A 16,319-nucleotide genomic window follows, 5' to 3' on the forward strand; every position below is an offset into this window, starting at 1 on the left:
TGGAGATTGAATGTCACTGTTGTCTCTCCTAACTCTTATTTGTATGTGCAAGTTGCAAGTGCTAGTGCGACTGCATTTTTGCCACAGAAGTCATACCCATGATTGGGACTACATGACAGAACCGTGCGGTCATCTCTCTATCAAATCGCAATTTTAATGCGCTATCGAATCACCTCAACAGAATCACAGTAGATATAATGCGATATTGAGCCGATTTATTATCATGTTGCTGCAAAATACCTTTCGAGATATAAAGATATCAGGAGGCTTTTTCACTCTGGCTTTTTGACTTCTTTGTTTTTGGAGGGCATATCCGTACTTACAAGTGCAATATCTAGATATTTCATAGTTACCAATGCAATATCAGATATTGCATCGCCGCCATGAGCCATCTAGATACAATGTCATGAACTCGAAACACATGTAAACATTGATAACGATACGATTGGTCGAGGTAAGTCAGGGGGTGATTTTCAGAGGACGGATGATATGAAAAATAAAAATACTCGAGAACAAAATATTTTTTAAGTAATCCTATTTTGGGGCTCTCTTGTCGTTCAATATCTGATTGATTGTACGTATTCTATGCAGAATTGATATATTTCCGTTTTCGTACACATACATAAATAAACACACACAAACACATAAAACTACTAAAATATGAAAGTAGAACATTAAATACACATGGCCTACATCATGGTGGTATGAATTATATCAATTACAACGCAGTAATTTGAATTGAAATGAAACACAGTTCAAGGAAATTTTTTCTTGTTTTCCTTGTGGCATTTTTATTGTTCAATTACCGTTTAGAACCTCTAAAACGCCGTGAAATGTGTCAATTTTTCCCTGGGGCTGTATAACATTCATAGTTTGATGTATTTAACTTAAGGGCCTTAGGAGTAGTTTCTATAGTGTCAACGCGTTAAGGTTGAATATGCAGCAATCTGTTATGAATTTATACAATGGTTACTTTAATATCGATTCACCTGCCACCACAACTTGTTTAATGGTGAGACTTGAATACCCTCTCCAATATATTATTATGGATCGGATTTGTGTATCAGCCCAACCGATCCCCAATAATTATCGTTTTGGAGAAAGCGCTCTATGTGTATTTTCATATATATGCTCAGAATATAGATCGGGTAATACCTAAGTTCGAGAAACCTCAGTGGAATTAGACAGTCCAGGTTCAAGGTAAAATATCTGAAACGCGGACTGATATATTTATCACTGGACAGTATTAGCCTCTTATTTGAAGGTATTATGTGACTTAAAATGTGCTCGTCCAACTAATCTGTACACATACTCGGGGAATCGAATGCGTATATTCAATAAGATATACCTACAGCCTTGCACAAATGTTGTTCTCAAAAAATGTTTACAACGTACAGTATGTTTGAATATATAATATTACAATTATGAATTGCAATACCTGTATGTAACTATTTGTGACTATTTTTTCCTAAAATGAAAACGCCTTTAATCGATGGCTATATTCATCTATATTCACTTTTTAAACATTGTGTGATATAATAAAGCGAATATTTAAAATAAGGCAGCAACAGGACCGCGGGGGAACGTTTCGATTTGTTAAACACGCTTTTTAGAGGTCGTTATCAGTGTCACATCACTCAAAACGAGTAAGGTCACAGATGAACATCGGTAAGAAATAAAGTGAAGGCTTTGCCACATTACATGCACTTCCATTATCCGAGAGACAAAAATACGGAAAATACCCATGAAATGAATAAACCAGGTTTTATGAGCGAAAACACATCAACTTGATCACGCTTATTCAGGCAAGTGCAATTGTACTGTGCAATAAAGTAAGGATACATATAATCATATATAACAGTGTTAGAAGAGATACAGCCCATCACTGTTGAGTGGTTTTACCTGATGATATTATCACGGATACCACGGAGGAGATGGAAATGGCGACAATAAGGCGTCTCGCATAAGCCTAGGGTGTATCCATTCACAGGTAATTGGTAATCTGAGTCCAACTTGTGTTTTAATCGAAACCGCCCAATTTTGATTGATTATCTGAAGAAAATGACAGCCACGCCAAATGCACTATTTCTAGTACCTGTGCATTAGTATCTCGTATCATGCATTTCATTGTACATTGCAAAGGGAATTTTGGAAATACCGAGACATGACCACATGCGTTGTTTGCAAAATGTGTGTGCCTATATTTTGTAAGCATGAGATAAAATACTCCCATTTAGAAACACAAATTCACATTCAAAGAATTCACACTTGGTCCAGCAGGCTCCTTTGATATATTTCAATTTTAAAGACCTCACCATTCATTCGCATTTCTGGTCTAATTTCATTTCTGTTGATTTGTAGCTTTTTTTATTTTTTCCTATTACTGTAAATCCATTATTTAATTTGTTGGCCAGATAAATACAATTACCAATTTCAATAGTGGACTGACGCTATTATTTCCATAATGCACTCTCCACATCACCATATTGGATAACGGGAAATTGGTTAGATCCAATATGTATCATAGTATCATCACGATTATCCGTGTTAATCGTAAATCGTGAATGGTAATGAAACCAACACATATGGTATATATCACCGAACGCATCGTAGTATTGGAATGTACACACGTATACACATGATTGCCTGCTACGTCGGTCACATTATGTTCGATATTGCAATGATGTCACACAATACATTTTGCAAACTTGGCAGTGCTGTTAAAATTAACATAAGCAACGTATAGTATAGTATACGCATTTAAATACTGTAAATTAACGCTGTGTTTTCTTGACACTAATACATATGATAAAACACATAGATATAGTAATACCATGTAACTACAGACTTCATTCTTTCACATTGATAGTTTAGTTGTATTAAATCAACATCCTTCAGCATTTTCTTCTCAAATTCTTAGTATTGAGCTGCTGACTTATTTTCTCTGCAGAGGTTTAACCATTTTTTTTGCATATTAGTTTTCTGGAATAATTGCTTATTGGTGACCTTCACTTTTTCAACCTTCCTTTCTTGAGATAGGCACTGTAAATAACAAAGATGCTTTGCGCATATTTCCTGTATTTATTCCCCACATTTTCGATTAAGTGAGGGTACCAGAACTTGCTGTAAATTGCCTCAGAAAGGTGATCGACTTTAAATCCATGAAAAATCCATATGCAGCTTCATCCTATGACATGGTTTTGTTAAAAGAATCGTAAAATTCCGACGCGTCCATGTAAATAGATTTTGCTCATACAATCTGGTACATACATATTTATATTGTCATACAAATAGTCACACTCTGGTTTTGGGCAACCCCGTAAAAAGTGAGTAATGTAAATCCAAGGCTGCAATTTGAGTTCACATTTATTTAATTTATTCATAAATGAGTTTCTTTGTATTTTGTATCCAAGTACATACACGTTATTTAAATTATTAAACAATCACTTGTCTTGTATATGCATCTGACACTGATATTTTTTCTGAAACGAAATCCGGCTTAATAATACTTTAAGGATGGTTTTCGTGTCACTCTCGTGCCGAGAAAAGGGTGACAATGTAAACATTAAATTTTAGTGTATTCCTTGTTCTTTGGAAATAAATACAAACTATCTAGTTATAACTAGATGCATGTAATCCTTCGTAATATGACATCATTTTCGAAATAATACAAACGACTGTTCCCATAGCGACAAGGTGGTTTTCACGCCGTGAATGTATTAAAGAGAGTTAAAAATCGCAATAAACCTAAATCCTGCATATATCTGTTTATCCTCCACTTTTTCACAAAAAAATGTGCCATCAATTGAAAGTAAAATAGAACAAAACGAGATCTTTAAAATGGCAGATATTTGAGCTATTTAAGTCAACAAAACAAATACTACAATCACACTTTACGGTATACATGTATGTACTTTCATTCATTTAAATACAATGGCAGTATAAATGCTGTTAAAATTAAATGTCAGTACGAGGTGTCTTTAATAGGCTTTGGATATAACCTATAAACAGTCTTATTATAATACTTCGCATTCTGTAACAAGTTCTAGCATGCGACGTGGTGCTTCCTAAAAAATATTCTCTTCGAAATTGCATTCATCAATAACATCTGCTCTCGACTCTTTGCTTTCAAAGTGATACGTGAATCGATTTTATAGCATAGTGATGTAAGCTAATAACTGATACTTCATAATAATATAATGAAAATGTTTCTAACAATAAATCGATCATAAAAGCAATACAAATATGCAACCGTCGAATTAACCCCTTATTGCATAATTTGTCCGCAAGAGTGTTTATACAATAAAGAAATAACAAACAATTAATAGTGGATGATTTAGTTCAAAATATTATTAAAATATACATATTTACATAGCCGTCCTTTATTCGTGTATGAAAACAAACACTAACTATCTAGTTATAGCCAGATGCATGTAATCGCTCGTAAAATGACGTCATTTTGGTAATAGTCCTAACGAATATTCTCATAATGGAATTGTGCTCTGTAAGCTGCTCATACTCACAAGGGATAATTCACAATTGTATTAAATAAATATCCCGATGTCAGCTGTTGTAATGATTTAAAATGGTAACTGGTACTTAATATAATAATATTGGAGGCAATATATAAATAAATAGATCATAAAAACAATCATATAAAATATACTGGCACCATATTAATCCCGCGTTGTTAGATTTCCCCCGCAAACTACTAATGAATGTGTATTCTGTTCACAGTTCCGTATTTCGGTCAGCAGACACTTACGACACAGTTCAATTTTATAGATTCTAGCCATCCATCTGCATTATTTAATTTATTTGGCGGATAAATACAAATACAGACTCTATTATTCCGATAATGCACTCTTCACATCATCATATTGGATAACGGCAAAATTAGTTAATCCAATATGAGACTGTTAGTATCATCACGATTATCCGTGTTAATCGTTAATCTGGAATGTAACGGGCTTGCTCAATGCGCAACTGCATATGGTATTAATTTTTGGAATGTTCACGCGCGTATAAGTATACACATTGTTGCGTGTTGCTGCGGTTACATGTTACATGGTTGTACGATATTGCAATGATATCACACAACAGAATAACAAATACTCGTTAATCGAATATATCGTCGATGAGTGTGCACCACGTGACTAATACATGTTTCGTTGTGGTAATCTATGATTGAATAGTCGAGTTGAATAGTTGAATACACAAGAAATCAAGTCATTCATTTTTATTTCAAGAATTATTATTCAATATTCCATAATTCAATTGTAAATATTATAGGGCAAATCTACCGCCTCATTCATGTTCTTCTGATGGATAGGTGGATTGAGGGTGGCCGACCGCCATCAAAAGTCATGTTTGATAAGCAAGTATGACGTAATGTAACCCGAATGATTATACGATGCTGCAATGACGTCATTGTCACAAACTAGAATTCCTACATCAAGATCCACTCATGAAAATCAGACTCCAAGTCTAATAAGAAAGTCTTGCAGTGATAAACGGGATGTTCACAATGTATGTATTTCGTGCCACCGTTATCTGGTGTAAACTCAACCTTTAACAGTGGAAGAATAGCATACATATGCCATGTCGTTAAATCTGTGGTATATTTCACATTAAAAGTCGCTAAAATATAAAATCATTAAAGTAAAATCCTTTTTTTTTCAATCGAGAGGATTATGCCGCTGTAGGCACGAAATGTATTATGTGTGCAGTAAAGGTAGTGTTATTGATGCTGACGAATGTGTTCTAAATATAACGAAATGTTGATTGTTATGAATGAAATGAACGACAGCTGCAGGATGGCGTGTCATTATTTTCACGCATATAGTAATATATATTCATATGATTAATCAAAGAGAGTGTGCCCTGTCTTGTATTTTCCAGATATTTCTAATTATATTTAGTTCGAGTTTTTCCGATATTTTGTTATAAGTTTAAATATTCAAGTATCAGCCAACTCTAAATGTGACGTACGTAGTTCACTCTCGATTAAGTACCCATGATGCAACACTTGTCGTTAACGCGACGAGCACACTATGTTAGACGAAAGGCAGTATCAACGTATATCGTTTGTTCTGGTAAACCACGTACTCACTGATGTTTCATATGCGTTAACGCCATATGTACAAAACAATAAAACAATATTGATACTGCATTGTGTTGCTATAGCGACAGTGTTATTGCTGGTCGAAAAAAAACAACCTAGCTACATTGGTAATTACAGTGAACGGTGAAGTTATGGTAACAGTTTTACTCAATCCACGTAATAAACACTTGTCTCAAAATGGCAAACCAGGAAATGTAATGGGTGGAGTTGTCCCGTTAATTGTTAACATATAGTTCTCATTCTGTTCTGTTTGTGATTATTCGTCAATTCAATGCTCAAGTTTTATTATTGATACGCTTTAAATTCACAAAATAATATCTGTTTATGTCACCACTTACGATAAAACCAAACTAGCAGTACATGACTGACTGAAGCGAAATACACATCACGTTACACATTTGTGTGCAAGGATACACACATCCTGCACCCTTGTTTACGATATACGCTGATCGCATTAGCCGGCAATTTACATACATTGTTCATCGACATCCAACTCACAGTCTCTCGCCATTTACAAACACCTGTAACATTTCACACATTTCTCTAATTATCCAATTACTGAGATTTCCTCCCTTGGGCTGCGTTATTGGGAAACTACATTACCTTCCTGTTATAAGCAAGTTAACTAAGCGCCGAGTTCCCGAATGATATATTTCGCGTCAGTCAGTCATTTAAGGAGTTGCAACCATTTCTATCATGTATTGTAATACTCCAATCATATATCTTGGAATGCGAAACTTGTGTTTCCATGCCAACAACCCGATGACCGAACATTTGCAATTTCTTAAAATTGCACTTGAACATCGGTTTAATTATTCTGATCAATTATCAGTAACCACACACAATATTGATATACTCCTCCCCCCCAAAAAAGCAATGAGAAGCCATGGACGCTTACCTTGGTTACTCACATTATAAATTCAAGGCGTCGTAAAAATAATGCACTGACACAGGAATACGTAGCCGACGTGAGGCCAGACAAACTGTTACTGATTATAATAGGGTGCGTCTATTGGTTGGTGTTGTTCCGTGCTCTGATAGAGTGTCGTGAATCACCAACATCCTGGTACTTTCACTCACTCAGCATGCGTCGCGTGACACTCTACTAGCCGCCCCTTTGAACACTGTCAGAATCGCAGTACGGTATTCTATGTAGCAAACTGGCGTTCGACTCGAGAGCATACGGTAGTCTTGTCTGAACAATGATGAGTGCGCGTTGGGGATGCTTGGCACATAGTTTGGACTCCACGCTGATATGCATGGTAAGTACCCATAACATAAATACCATACGCACCATCATCATCGAACGAACAGCGCATCGAAATATTGCTCGTTATATTGCTTGCTACGGTAGAATTTGTGCAATACTACAACTTTAAACATTCCCGAAAACTGATATTTATAAAAACTATTATCACTGAGTATGTGTATCGGCCAACGTGTTTTTTGAAAATAATCTAGTACATTCACACAACAATTATGTCAGTAAATTACATATCAAATTTTATGAATTATTTTTAATTAACATAATGTGTATGTCCAAATGTATGGACATGAATTATACGACCGTGAACACCATATAAAATATATGGTTATGTTTTGCCGGTTATTTGGCATTCCACGAGCTTATGAAGTACTGTGACAGTTAGTTTATTCCACGCGTGTGCTCTTCACACACTCTATATTAACGCGGATTATATTACGTAATTAACCTTTTTTTCTCCAAACCAATAAAATTAACCGTGAAGAAGGTGAGACGGAAGAGACAAACATTTCACACTTATGCATGAAAGAAATGTCTGTCAAGCAGAACCCCTTTCACCGTATTATAAAAATAATTAGTTAAAAAGTTAGTTTTCCAGCGGAACCTACTTCAGTCATTATACTGGTTATTTCGAACATAACTCAGGAAACCGCATTGAAGAACTCGATGAATGTCTCAGTCGCCGAGTAAATACGCTTTGTAATTCTGGTGTTGCGTACTCAGCGGCGATGTCTTCGTGTCTGAATACAATTAGTTTCTCTTTTACATCGCCGTGAATGTGAGCAAACGTGTGCGCGTGACATTTCTAATATTATTGATTGTGCGGAGTAGTTATGTTGTGTCATTTCACTCTGGCGCAATTCAGCTACTTCCCACTTCAACGAAGCCGCCAGGTACAATTCAGAGACGTGAACATTGATCTTACTTCCTGCGAAGAAAACATTGATTTCTGAGCCTTGTTGCCCAGTACACTTCTTTGCTTTTCTTTAAATTTTGTTTTGTTTTTTTAATATGTGACTCGACGTCACACATACGTTGAAAATCATTGCATCACTCGTACGCGTACATCGCCACAATATCCCTTTCACAGAATGTGTTAGATTATTATGTTGGGCTGGCTTATACGTTGTTGCATTGGATGTTAAACTGTATCTTTAAGAAATATTTGACTGAACCGTAAAACTAGATTTAGTTGTCAACAATCTGGAGTCGATACGGCGCGCTTGTTTCAATCAAAAGCAAGTTCAGTCAGAGAAGCGTATCAACTTATCACACGATCCTACATATTACATTATACATGTTTATGTTGTCTAGGAACCGTATTATTGTACCATACGCTTATATTGCATACAAATAAACAGTCATAAAAAATCAATGACATGTACAAATATATTATCGTTATCCAGGGATAATCTAAACGTATTTCATTTCTCGATCTCTCTATGCCTAATATATAATTGACATTACTTAACTCGGGGTTGTGCACACAATTGCAATTATATAGAGACGCTCGAAGCGAATAAAATTAATAGCGAAATGTACGCACAAGGGAGTACAGGTATCATGCAATGATTTTTACATATATGGCTAACTAATGTTATGAATTATGCAAATCAACTATTCTGTTCACATCCTTGTCGATTACGCTGATATGTTTAAATTTAGAACCATACTATGTTTTATTTCTCTATGTGCATCGCTAATTGTTAATCTTTTTCACCAAGTGTGCACGTATATTTTCAAAGGTATCGTGAAAATGAGTGAATGTTCCTCTTCCGAGTATTTAATTGAACGTATGACTTTTTTCGAAATATTCCAGCATAATAGCTAGTATATATATATATTAAATTCGACCAATCTGTCAGCTGCAGGTCATGATGTTGTGGGCAAATCCAATCATATCATATTATACTATTACGAGTCAGGAAATAACAAACACAAGCACGATCAGTACTCATATATTGAAGTTTGACCCACAGCTGCCGTATATTATACTGTTTTATAAAATTCGCACTTCACGTCAATAACTTTAAAATCATTTACATTGATGAAATGTTATTAAAATAGTATAGTATAGTTTGCGTAAAGTTACTAGGGGCACTTCCAGTTGAGCTAATTTCAAAACAAATTCAATTTAAGATAATAGATTAAGTTTGTAAACAACACAAACAATAGTGTTCCATGATTCTTTGGTGCAATCCCTGGGATCGGAAGTTTCCCCTTTAATAATTATCTCATGCGTCCGTGGTTGAATGTTGGTCATCATAAGTTCATATCTTGTTATTGGTGATGGTGATCGGCGAATACTTCGAGACAGACATGTTGATGTGGTCATCGACACAGATGGAGAGTCCTTAACTATCTGACGTAAAACAGTATACATGTGGCAAAGCGATGCTACGTGAATTCAAATTAATATCGATATCGCGATGAATTGGCATTTAGTATTAATCAATTTCTCATCGCGAAATGTCAATTTCTCTCTTTTCTATGAGGACATTTGACACTCGATTCTCAATAATAACGATGTACATTAGAAGCGTGTGTTGGCGTAGGCGTTTCTTTTGTAACTTAGGTATATTTTATAAACACCTGAAAACTGTATAGCTATTTAATTTGAAGCATCGCTAATGACTGCATCAATATTGGATCAACTTGATCAGTTGTTACGTTATTTCATTTGCCATAGCTATCACGTTAATTTTCCAAAACATGTTGGTGAACCCGAATCATGTGAATGAGTGAACGTTGCCATTAATATCCGGGCATAACTCAATGGTTGCCGAGTGTGTTGAATTGCTGTAAATGCCTAATACTCGATCAATGTTTAAAGTCGTTTGGAAAACCACATTGTTGAACAATGCAATAAAATAATCCTTTGGGCTAAAAAAGTCTAGCTAGATATGTAATGCATATATATAGATTGAGGTGTTCGGTGATGGTGGTGGTGGTGGGGAGGTTATCGAGAATTGTGTACCAGTATACTCATTATGTGTAAATACAAACCAAATAAATTGTTTAATAGATTTCTACATATTTATATGAATACAACTTCTTCAACGTAAACTGATTAGCTTTTATTAAATATGATATATTTGTTTTTAAAATCACGGTGTTAAAATCAGCAGATAGTTATCAACATTTGTTGTATTTGTATTCCTGTTTCAAGTTACAGGTACAAATAACAAGGAAAAAGTGTAGTAGGAGAAAAAAAGTTATTACCTTTTTGCCATTTTTTATAGATTTAAAATATGCAAAAAATGCGAATTAGATGACAGAGAGATATATACACATAACTTATATTTCAAATGTTAGGCTATATAAATATTAAAAACATAATTACATGTTTTTACTTTTAAGCGGGTAGTATACGGTACATTGAAGCGTGTATTGATCATTGCCAATTGTACGGATCACGAACGCTTGGGCGCGGCGGTATCACTCGCAAAAATCTGTTTTTTTAATCAACTTTAAAAAAATTGATGTATGTTTTGTGGGGCGTAGTATTTATGTATGTTGTCTTAGAGGCATGTGGCACTATTGTCAAGCCAGAATATAGGCGTGTGTGCCCTCGAACAAAGAGGATATTTGCCCTCCAAAATGCAGCCAAAATGGGAAAATGAATACACTATTTAAGCCGTTTTCTGCACGAATTAGTGATTTTTATGGCCCGCACAACGCTTTATATTGTACATTCGGAGTTTGATGTATTATCTCTACCCAATCTCACTCACCTATCGTAATGTTCATTTCCTTTAGACAGTGACGTCAGGCAATTAGTAAAATTGCCACGCTGGCTGTCTTAAAAGTAGACAACATTTTGCAAATAGTTATATAGATAAGGGCCTAAAATCAGCTTTAATTAAGGTAAGAACGGAATACATCGAGGTCAATGGTCATTACAGTATATGTGAATAATAAAAATTCATGGTGACTTTGTTTTATTAGGTAACGGGTTGAAAGCAAACGAACGGTTATTATTTCCTAGTACGTGACTTTCGACAGAATCATCTGACGCACATATCAATCACACGATTGTTTGTACATGTGTCTGACTGTTAGGAAATCATTCCACGTTGATGACAGATGCCGCCATCGCGTTTCATTATTGCATAACACCGGTGCAGTCGTGCTAGTTTTACTTTTTCACCAAAGGCGGCCACTGCTCTAATATCCACGTCTTTGGTAATTGAAAAGAAAACGCAATAATGTGCCACGTACCATCGTTACAATTATCCCTTACAAATTCATGAGTGTACGAGGAAACACATCAAATGTGCACGTCAAAGCAGCCAGACAGGTGATTTGCAATTCAATAGTCCAGCGTTCATAGTGAAATAAAACAAATGGTGAAATATGCTTATAATTTTACAGATATATATATATATATATATACCGGTATATCTTTAAAATCATTCAATCATCTATAATATGATTCAGACAGATGGTAATGACGCATATCATATATTGCTATTCTGTATTCTGCAAGAAGAATATACGACGTTAAAAAATGTGTATCCGTGAGTTTTAAATTCATTTCGCAATTATATACGTTTGTAAATTTTAACACACTTTAATATTTCTATTCACTTTCTCAGTGGTCGTTTCTCAATCTCAAACTTTGCTTATTTCAACAATTAGGTTTATAACTGAAAATAGAATACACATTCAGTGATTCGAGACACAATAACAGATTGATTGTTCATTTCAACTTTACTACCCATCATAAAAAGAGACCCTGATGTGGAGTAGTAGCAAATATGCCGCCCTTTATTTGATTTTGTTGAAATATATGAATGCATCTCTGCTAAACTGACTAAATGTCAATAACAATACAATAGACGTGTTTGATAGTGATTAATATTATTAATACAGAAAAGCACGTATAAAATCAAAATTTGAAATTAAGAAGTCGTTAATGGAAGCGTGTCGAGTATAGATCTTGGACTGGTACGCGTGACACTGCGTACGAAAAAATCAAACAAGAAGAAATGTTGAATCCCCCAGAATGCTCGATCATCTCCCGAAAATCGAATACGAGTTAGTGATGAAGGTATGTATCCGTTGATTAGGGCGCCACTTTATGATTTAAACATCTGGCAAAATGGAAATGACATTTCTAAGAAATACACTACTGATTACAGTCCCAGTAGATTATGTAGTATCTTTATTAATAATTATTACCCCCTATGTAAATGCCAGGCGGTGGTGATGAAACAGTATTGTTCACGAAATGGAAAAAGGCTCATTCGTAACATTTCTGACTTCATATTTCGTTGTATCGACAATTAAAAACGATAAATTTACTTTTCAGCAGCCCATTGTGGCAAATGTGATCGGAATAAATAAAGACTACGCAATATATTGTTGCATTACATTTCAATGAACGGATCGCTGAACATTTTCATGCAACAATTAGCCGATATTTCACCTGCAATATGATTTCGCGCATCGACACTTCTACTAAAAATGAATAGAATAAGTCGAACCTGACGTGAGCAGTAATAAGTTTACACACTCTCAATATATTGCACAAAGGAAAATGTATTAGATATCAACTGATGCATAAAATCAACAGCGACGCTGTTACAAAATGAACCGATTAAAGATTAAACCCCAGGGAAATATTTGTCAAACTGGGCAGCTAATATATAAGGCAATATAGCCGGATATATTAGTTCCACGTGCCTGTTTGCTATTTGCCTCTGTTTGCTGCGCTCAGCTGTAACGTCTCATATACATGGTTTCGTTTCCAACAATCGTAATGTGGGTAGTGCGTAACAGATGCATTGACTTTTGAGTACCAGAGTGCGGGAAACATCAAAATTTAATATAAACCATAAGAAATATCACGGTGAATGCGCATTGCAGCGTATTGGGAAAAAATCCCACATAATCAAGCGTTTTTAACAATAAATTAAGGCTGGAACGACTTCACCTGTTATATGAAGCTAATCAATTGTACGTTCTGGTATTATCGTAAATTGAATGCTTCCACAACTAATTCTTTTTGCATTTTTAAGAATTGCTATCGATTTTTTTGTGAATAAATTGTTGCTAGCCGGGTCTTTGTGAAATGTGGAAAGAGAAGTTATGTCATAGAAAACCGCCACTATCTCGAGGTTTCGTACTTTTACAATCACATACGCCTACTCAAAACATACAACAAAGATGTCCCTTTTGTATTAATTGCCCATTATCGGAATCGTCTGGTGGTTATATCGGAATCGCCTGGTGGTTATATCGGAATCGTCTGGTGGTTATATCGGAATCGCCTGGTGGTTATATCGGAATCGCCTGGTGGTTATATCGGAATCGCCTGGTGTTTTTGTCGGGATTAACTGGTGGCTATGCATGCATGCATTCAATAAAGTAAAAAAAATATGAGAAATTGAATGAGAAATACATACAACTTGGGATAACAGTATGACGTCACATGCTTCGGCGAAAATATACTTATTTGTGAATAATGTTAATATGGTATTTAGTATGTGGTATTAACATAACAACTTTGTTTCTTTATTTCATCCAGAGATGGTCGGTGACACTATATTTCATTATTACATTGAATTGCGGTGAGTGTATATTTATATATTCGTTATACAGAAAAATCAAGCTTATTATTCAACATCTACATGATGTACGGAATATCATCAACGTCTTTAATAACACCTTGAGAAAAACAGAAAAACTTCCCAACATGCGATGTGCCTGCCACTGTGTGTACGTTTTTGTGTGTATGTCTCTGTTCACTTGCAATGTTTATTTGTGGTATTCTGCATCAACCAACCGTGGAGGTGAGGTAATGACAATTTCTTTCGTAATATTGAATTAATGACGTTACTATGTATAATACACAACATCAAGTCAGTTATACACACGTCCTTGACAGATTATTGTGCAAATAACCAATGGACATTCGGTGTATACCTGTGAGACCATAGAAAGTGTGACGGAAAGATGGCCGGCGCACACCTGGTGCACAGACAGTTAATGCTATGCTATGGTGTTGACTGTGACTGTTGAAAATAACAATTAATTAATCGTAATGTAAATACATATGTGTTATCATGTACGCCGAACTGAATAATGAATCACCTGAATATATGTTGCATTATCTGCGCATGCGCGTCAGTAGTCTTAATTTATGTCGCTATCGTACCATGATACCCCAGTAATCGAATTTAAATAGGAGCGCATAAGGTTTAAAACTGAAGCCTTATACAGTCAAAATTAATTATACATATGACACAATTAATGACTACTCGATCAATTAAATAATGACTAGACAATTTGCATTGTAATAAGCATTCTAAATAATAATGTTTGTTAATAAACACGGCTAAATTAGTTTAGTCATAGTTTATTAATCATTCTGTTTGATACAGTACAATTACTGAATACAATGTATTGTATTGTTTGGCATTGTGTGTAGTTGAATGAGTTTGACTCTTGAAATAACAAAGAATATTTATACTCTTAAACTGCTGAAATGAATGACAAACATCGCGTATTGAATTGATGATTGATTATGTCTCGTATGCTGTGTCAATAATCTACGATAATTGCTAAAGATTCGAGCTTGCGAATATCATATGTAAAACCTGTGTAATATAGATATACTAGTATTCGTTGCAGAGATTAATAGAGATTAACTGTATAATTCAGATCGATGAAGTAATTCCGTTTGCTGCTACTGTGAAGTCTTAGTTTAAGGGAATAAGGAAGGTAGAACCAGAACGACTTAAAACACACTGTCTAATATGTCTAAAATGATGTCTAAAACAACAAGAATCAAAATGGGATTTGCCAACAGCGTTCAGACAATCATACAAACAATGTACACCGGACGATACACCAGCCGATGACGTCAACATTATATATTTTGTGTAAATTCGAGTGAGATATTCCACATTCGGCATTTGATTAAATGCATTATACCCCGGGCAAATGGTCGACAGCGCAAATAACCCAATCAGAGACCACGTTGCAGCTAGTAATTTCTTTCATTAATAAAATACAAGCAATGGTTTTTCTGGTCATAGTTTTCCACTGCAAAGTTAAAAGTTAAAAGTTTAAAGCCAGAAAGTTTCATTGGGTTATCGTTAAGCAGCTGTGGTCTTTGCCTATGAACGGTCAGTATCAACAGATGGTGGAGATTAGAAAATGATTAGTAGATGGGGAGTTTTGATCTTGTGTATTACTCGGAATTAAAATAATCAGCCTGTGTATAAGTAGCTAACATAAAGGAACACCGGCGCGTAGTTTCGGCCTACGACCTTGCAACATCTCTATGTTCAGTGGTGACTCCTTTGCACGTTTGAATTCATTGCACACAGACTTCAATATATAGATACATCATAACAAAAACGTGATAGCGAAATAATTGGTTTTGTTAGGAAGACGACAGCCTTATTTGTTCAATTCCCTAGTAAAGAGGTAGTGTTGACCTCGATTTCTCCTTTCCTGGGAAATAATCAGGTCGTGGTTTTTATTAAATTAATTATTTCATATATTTTTTTTTAAAAAACTCGCCGACGGATATTAAAACATTCATGTATCAATTAAATTTAAACATAAAATGAAACTATTCAGAAACTACATCGAAACATTTTATCATTGTAGTAAAGTTGGCGGTTATTGAATAAACAAATTCGAGTGTATGATTTGTTGTTAATTGTTAATTTAAGTGATAAAGATAAAGATAAACGGCTTATGATTATTTTCGGTATTCAAAAATCTAAATGCAAATAAAGATTCTCGGGCTGCTATAAAATGTTAATTCAAGCACGAGTGTATTAACTAATGGTAATTATTAATTACTAATGTAGATACAACGATAATGCCTCTCAAGGAATGGGACAATATCATGTTACTGTGTCAATGCCAAAATTCAATCTCGACAACTTTATAATGTAATACAAGGTTGTA

The sequence above is a fragment of the Saccoglossus kowalevskii genome, chromosome 4 (genome assembly GCF_978046115.1).
Source record: "Saccoglossus kowalevskii chromosome 4, keSacKowa6.1, whole genome shotgun sequence".
NCBI classification, from domain to species: Eukaryota; Metazoa; Hemichordata; class Enteropneusta; family Harrimaniidae; genus Saccoglossus; species Saccoglossus kowalevskii.